The 6,616-nt window shown below is 55.8% G+C and overlaps 1 protein-coding gene across 4 annotated transcripts in view; it reads right to left on the reverse strand.

Annotated features, from left to right (window-relative positions):
* Positions 1–4,911, reverse strand: part of LOC123934390 (A-kinase anchor protein 17B-like) — a 29,288-nt gene extending 24,377 nt beyond the window's left edge. For 3 of the 4 annotated variants that reach the window (XR_006816792.1, XM_045994455.1, XM_045994458.1), the window contains exons 1-2: positions 4,733–4,911; positions 3,142–3,220 (exon numbers count right to left, since the gene is read on the reverse strand). The gene's annotated coding sequence lies outside the window, so the exon portion shown is untranslated. The remainder of the gene's footprint in view (positions 1–3,141; positions 3,221–4,732) is intronic. The other variant, XM_045994457.1, reaches the window with a different exon arrangement.
* Positions 4,912–6,616: the final 1,705 nt, after the last annotated feature.

The raw sequence follows: 6,616 nt of genomic DNA on the forward strand, positions 1-6,616 counted from the left end.
ACAGCACCCATCTTATTTCCACTGTAACAGCGACAGGCTCAAGTATCATGTGCGCTTCTTAACGTGGCCTGTCGCATGTACCTGCCCAGCCCTCATCCCCAGTCTGGAATTTCCCTGAGGGCGGGGACGGCATCGGTCTGGGTCACCAGTTCATCTTCAGAGCCTAGAACCATGTCTGGGGGTCTGGCGCACAGCGGGAACTTTGGTTTTTTTTGTTTTGTTTTGTTTTTTTAATATTTTTTTTTTATTTGACAGAGAGAAATCACAACCAGGCAGAGAGGCAGGCAGAGAGAGAGGAGGAAGCAGGCTCCCCGCGGTGCAGAGAGCCCGATGTGGGGCTCGATCCCAGGACCCTGAGATCATGACCTGAGCCGAAGGCAGAGGCTTTAACCCACTGAGCCACCCAGGCGCCCCACAGCGGGAACTTTGTAAGGCTAACCGTTACCTCGGAGACGAGGCACGTCTGCTACATTTCAATGGTGTTACTTCTGTATTGAAAATACCAATGACAGCACCTAGAGCTGAATGGCGAAATGCTCCTTCAGGCTTCTGGAGCTATCCATGTTCATCCGGGAACGAATGTCGTCAAGAGCCACCCAGTGGACCTCCCGAGCAACCACTCCGTTGAATACCCTTTGGGCGGGGGGGGGGGGGGGGGCTACAGGGAGGAGTCACCCCCAAAGAACGGAGTCTGGAGAAAAAAAGAAATGAAGACAAACCAGAACGTGAGGAATAAAATGGCCAGTGCCATGACACGCAGAGGATACTTCTGGGCCACGGAGAAGTGAAAAGGGTGTGAATATCCTTTCACGTGAAATGAGTGTTGGAGGCCCCAGGAATATGCTTCTGTGCTTTTCCAAAGGGCTAGTTCCTCCCCCTTCAAGAGCGCTGGGATGCGTGTAGCAACAGGGGCTTGTACAGGTTGTCCCAGGAGCTGGAAGAAGGAAGGACACCGCTGCCACGTGGTCGGCTGGGGGCCAGAGGTGCTAAGCATCCTCTGCACAATGAAGAGCCCACCACCCCAAACGCCAGGGTGGGGAAACGGCTTATGCCTGTCCCTCCAGCACGCAGGGAGCACCCTTGGGGACTTGCGGATTAACATGCTGAACACGCTGGTCTCTAGGTCGTTGTTCCTGAGTTGTTTTTCTCCCCCTGAATTCTTTTTACCATTTCCACCTACCTGCTCTACCCACCAGGTAGGGAGCAGAAAGAAAACCTGAGCCCAAGTGAAGGATGAGAACGGGAACAGCAAGGCCTGCCAAAACGTCTCCTTGGGGCCCTCGCATCGTAGGCTTCAAAACCCCAGCCCAGAAGGAAGGGACCCCTTGTGGGTAATGCTCAGGCCCTGGCCATCAGACCAGACCGTCCCCAACGACACCGACCTCCCTATGTGGGAGCCTTTATTTCCATTCCAGAGTTGGCTCTACTGCACGTCCAGCAATTAGTAAGACCAGAAGCTGATCCTGAGCGGGGGCCTGTTTCCCTAGAGCAGTGGTTTGGGGCCCACAGCAGCAGGGGGGGGGTCCCAGGACTGGGCCCCAGCTGAGGGAGTTTGCCGCGTACAGCTCTGCCCTCTGGAGCTGGAATGCAGATCAAGCCTTCTGATGTTTCTAGAGAAACTAGAAATCCCAATTTTTATTGAGCTCTCTACCCACCACATGGGGCTCAAACTCACGACCCTGAGATCAAGAGTTGCACGCTCCACTAGCTGAGCCAGCCAGGTGCCCCCAAATCTTTTGGTTTTTCAGTGTGGACCCCTAATTCAATGGCTTTTTAAAATACTGTGCAGGCTGGGGGCATCTGGTTGGCTCAGTCAGGTTAAGCGTCTGCCTTCGGTTCAGGTCATGATTCTAGAGTCTTGGGATTGAGTCCCGTGTCAGGCTCCCTGCTCAACGGGAACCCTGCTTCTCCCTCTCCCTGTGTGATCTCTCTCACTCTCACTCTTTCAAATAAATAAATAAATATTTTTTAAAAATATTGTGCAGGCTGAGACACACCCATCTGAGGCTGATCTGGGGCCCCTTTCCTAGCTTGCTCCTTCCAAACACTGAACCCCGGAATCTGCTTGGTTGCAGGCAACTGGTGCTCCCCGAGGGTTCAGAAAATTCAAAAACAAGAGTTAAATATGCTGACAACCGGGCAAGTTTCTTAAGAAACAGTGGGATGGGGGATAGGCTCAGGGACCCAAGGAGGGCCCGCCAAGGGACTGACACTGGTTTCGTTGCGCTCTTCCTTGGTAAAAAACTCCCAGCAACTCCCTAATTCCTACGACATCAAATCCCAAGTTCCTGGCCAGGCTCTCCAAAACACAAGCCCCCCCACCCCACCCCCCATCCCCGCCTCAGCAGCCTTGTAGTTCATCGTCTTCCTGCATCCCTTCCTCATTCTAGTTGGGCCAGCCTTCTTTGAGCTCCTCCAAACTCAAAACCAGTGAACCGCTCAGCCAGATGTTCTCTCTCTGGGTATATAAATCCCACCCACCCTTCAAAGCCTCGCTCACCTCCCGCCTCCCTTAGGAAGCCTTTGTCGCAAGAAACAGGACAGTGCTTCTGAGCTCAAGGGCTCATGTCAAGGAGGCCCGGGTTCAAATCCCGGCTCTGCCCTCAAGCCCCTGGATGATTTACCAAACTTCTCTGAGCTTCCGAAGATGGTTCGTCATAGTGCCTACCTTCCAGAAATCGGGAAGGATTAAGGCAAACGATACAAATAACATACTTAAGCTGTTGTGAGCCCTTCTTCCTGTTATGGTCGACCTCCCCCTCCTCCTCTAAGTGTTGCAGCCTTACACTGTCTCTTCTGGGCAAAGCACCAGTGGATTCCACGCGGCCCCCATTTGCTCAGGCTGAGCCCCGGCGTTGGTCTACCTCAGTTCCCAGCTTGGCTTTAACGCTTCTTAAAGTTCCAGGAGCACGTTGGCTGTAACCTAGAACTCACGGAGGCCCCAGTGGACACCACATCTGAGAGCTGCACAAGTAACACAACCCTGGCTCTGAAAGGACTCTGTAGAAGTCCCCCTCTCGAGAAGCAGCAGAAATGCATGCCGGGAAGAGCCACACGGAGCCAGAGCCAGTGACAGAGAGAAACAGTCTCTCCCCTTCCCCCACACCGTCACCTTCACAGTCCCTGCTCTCAGCTCCTCACCTTTCCTTCTGATGCTGGAGATGAGACACGAATCCAGTCAGGGTCCACTCTCTTCACACGAGTGTATGATGGGGGAACCCTGGACAAATGGGCCACACGACAAGTGTCACTTTGGCTGGGATTAAATGGAAAGCCCGTGGCTCACTACGGCAGCCAGGATGGCGTCTGCAGGCCCCGTCCCCCACCCCCAGTGTGACTCCACCTCCAGTCAGGCCCATTCATCCTCCAACAGGCACCATGTTCGGGATCTCCTGGGCCCTGGTGCCTGCGGGCTTATCCCACTTGCATTTTTCACTTTTCTCTGGGCTTAAAAGAATCGGAGTAAAAACACCTTTGTGCAATTCAGCCCATGCTTCCAGTTACCAGGGCTTTGAGTGACTCCCTCCGAAACAAACAAAAACAGGGCACAGAAAAATGTGACTCCTGGAAGGTCGAGTTCTTTAAAAAGCAACCAAAAAAGCAAACATGCAACAACCCTTGAGAGGTCCCGACCATAGGATCCCAAGGAGTGCCTTCCTCAGCCTGAGAACAGAGCCCGGTGGATCATGGTGTACAAGTTCACACTCCTTCCACAGCAGGAAGTGACAAAGTTATGAGCAGAGGTAGGCAGGGAAAAAAGCACAATGTGGGCATGATCTTTGAGACCCTATTCTCAAACTAGAAAAGACGCGGGAAAATGAAGAGACTTAAAGATAAGAAGCCAGTGTTCCAACACAAGTAAGTCATGCCTCAGTGTTAGCCGCACTGGAAAGTTCTCCAGTAATGGTTGGCTCCAAAAAAAAAAAAAATCACAGAAAAGGCAGGAGAACAAATGTGAAGACGCGGGTCCCAAGGACCAAGACTACCCCCAATTCCCTCACCCCCCCCACCACACCCCAGTTCGAGAATGGTAGTTTCCCCTACAGCTTGGGCTTCTCCAACTTGCTTTTTCCCCTCGCCCCGCTGAACCCCAACCCAAGCTCAGGACCTGGTGCTTCGTGCCTTGTGGGTGAGTCCTGCTCTCCCAGTCAGACTGGAAATGGTATTAACCCACCCGTACCAAAACCTCAAGCGATACTCTTGACAAGTCCCTGAAGCCATGGACCGGGTCATCAGCGAGGCGGAGGGGGAGGAGCCCTGCTAATGATTAATTGGATGAGTGCCGGCAGAGCAGGGGGAGGAAGTCCTGGCCCCTGGCGTGTGGATCGAACAGGAGAGGGCACCTTCAGTTCCCATAAGCGGGATGCCTCTGACAGCGTACCCCAGGGGAGTGCCTCAAGTGACCTCTGCTGGAAGAGGGGCCCTAGGGATCCCCGGAGAGGGTGCGAGAGCGCCCCCTGGTGCGGCGCCAGGGCCCGAGGAGGTGCGGCACGGTCTAAGGGAGCAGGGAGAGGACCAGGGGAACAGCCCAAGCACATCTCCAGAAAACCTGCCGCTGCAGGGGCAGCTGGGGTGGTCCGGGTCTCCCGCGCATCCCCTCCCCTGTCCCCACCGAGGGCCCCGCGTGGCTCTGGCTGCAAGGGACCGCAGCTCCCCTAGGCCAGGGCGCCCAGCGGGCCGAGACGCGGCGGGACGTGGCCGCCTGCCTGCGAGCCGAGCGGGGGACATTTACCGGGAGTCTAAGGAGCCGCCGCGTCTCCACTCGGGTCCCACTCGGGTCCCGCCGCCTCTCTCCAGCCGCCGCAGTCGCAACCGCCAACGCTCCGGGTCGCTCCCGGCGACTGTGGCCCGCGAGGCCAGCTGTTGAATGGCTCGCGTCGAGCGCACCCCGCGCACAAGCGTCCCCGCCGCATCCAAGTCAGCGACGCACGCGCGTGCCCCGGTGCCAACGCCCCGTGCACCCTCGCCCCGCTGCGGCCCTGGCGAGCTGGCCGCGGCGGCTTCCCGGCCCCGGGCTCCCGGCTCCCGGCTGCGGGATCGCCCGCCCGCTCCGCTTGGTGGGCTCTCGCCAAACCAATTGCCTCCCTGGCCGGCTCCGCCCCCTCGCTGCCATCTCTCAACTGGCCCGCCTGACCAATGGCAACAATGGGCTAGTCCCGCCCCCTCGATTCCCCCGGGGCCAATCGCCTTCTCCTGAGGACCCGTTCAAGTAACCCCGCCCCTCTCGTGCGGCAAAGCTGCAGCCAAAGTTTATCCCACTGCGCGGTTGCTCTTGACGATGGCGAGGCTGTGCCCAGCTTCCCCCCGCCCCCAACCCCCCGCACGAAGTTACAGTGATTTCAAGGCTGCAGCTCACCTGCTCTGCCGACCCCCCCACGCGACCTGTTCTTTTGAATAAGTGAGTATTTCAAAAGCTAATGAGAGAGGTACTGTTGTCCTTCTCATCCCGCAGCAGGGCTGCCGCAAAACGTACGCGCCCGGCCAGTATTTGCACATCACAGGGTCAGCAGGAATCTCGAAGGTCATCCACTGACTCTGTCCCCGCAATGCTGCGTGTTTGGTTTGCTTTTTGTTGTTGTTGTTTGTCCTATGTACAGGGGCTCTGCCCTCTAGGCCGGACGACTTGCTGTGACAAAGACTCACTGACACCTTGAACAGCCCCTTGGGTAGCACGAGGCTCAGTGAAACCGGCCCCCTCATAATTTCCGCCCCCTTGAACCCACACAAAGCCAGCTTTGCCCCTCTTCCCACAAGGACCCAACAATTTGAAGACAAATCTGGCCGCACAGTTCTTCCAGGCTCTGTTGCTCCAAAGAACTGAGTTCAAGGCTCTTCTTTGAGTTTACGCCACTTCCTTTATTATCTTTCAAAAGCAGAAGCTGGGAAAGAAGTCTCTCCCGGCCCCCCAACCGCCAGCCCCAGGACACAGACCCTTCTGCACAGAGCAGACTCGACCGCCACATCCCTTGTCTAGACGGTAGATTTTTCTACTCCATCTCCCTAGGATGGCATTTGCTTTCCTGACTGCCATATCATAGCTGAAGAATATTAGATTTACTGTCAGCTAACTCCCCAGGGCTCTTTCTCGCTGCTGCTGCTGACACAAGGCTCTGTTTTCTACTTGATTAGCTGGTAAATGTCATTGGGTTTTGTTGGGGAGGAGTGTGCTAATTTCACTCTTTTCTATCAAGACCTCTTTGCGGGCTCCTTCTGTACTTCTCTCTGTCCATTTGTCTTGCTCCCACCGCCAAGCTCAGGCCCTCACCCTGTGTGCAGAACGGCCAAAGAGGCTTCTCACAGAGCACCTTACCCCTCGGCTGGTACCCCCCTAGGCGGCCTTCCAGGGCTCCTGTCCCCATCCATCTGACACCAGAAGCCACAGCGGTCTCTAAAACACGAAAATAACCCTGTCACCCCACCCAGCCTTCAAAACCTTTCCTACTCCTTTTCCACACCCCCTCACTTGGCCTCCAGGAGGAGCTTCAGAACCCCCGCAGAGCACGTGAAACCCTTAGTGTTCTGGCCTCACCCGCCCAGGCCTCATTACTAGCTGGTTTACCTCCAACACAGAGCACTCAATACTTGAGATCGACTGACTTCCTGCTGTTTCTCAAAT

The sequence above is a fragment of the Meles meles genome, chromosome X, assembly GCF_922984935.1.
Source record: "Meles meles chromosome X, mMelMel3.1 paternal haplotype, whole genome shotgun sequence".
Classification (NCBI taxonomy): Eukaryota; Metazoa; Chordata; class Mammalia; order Carnivora; family Mustelidae; genus Meles; species Meles meles.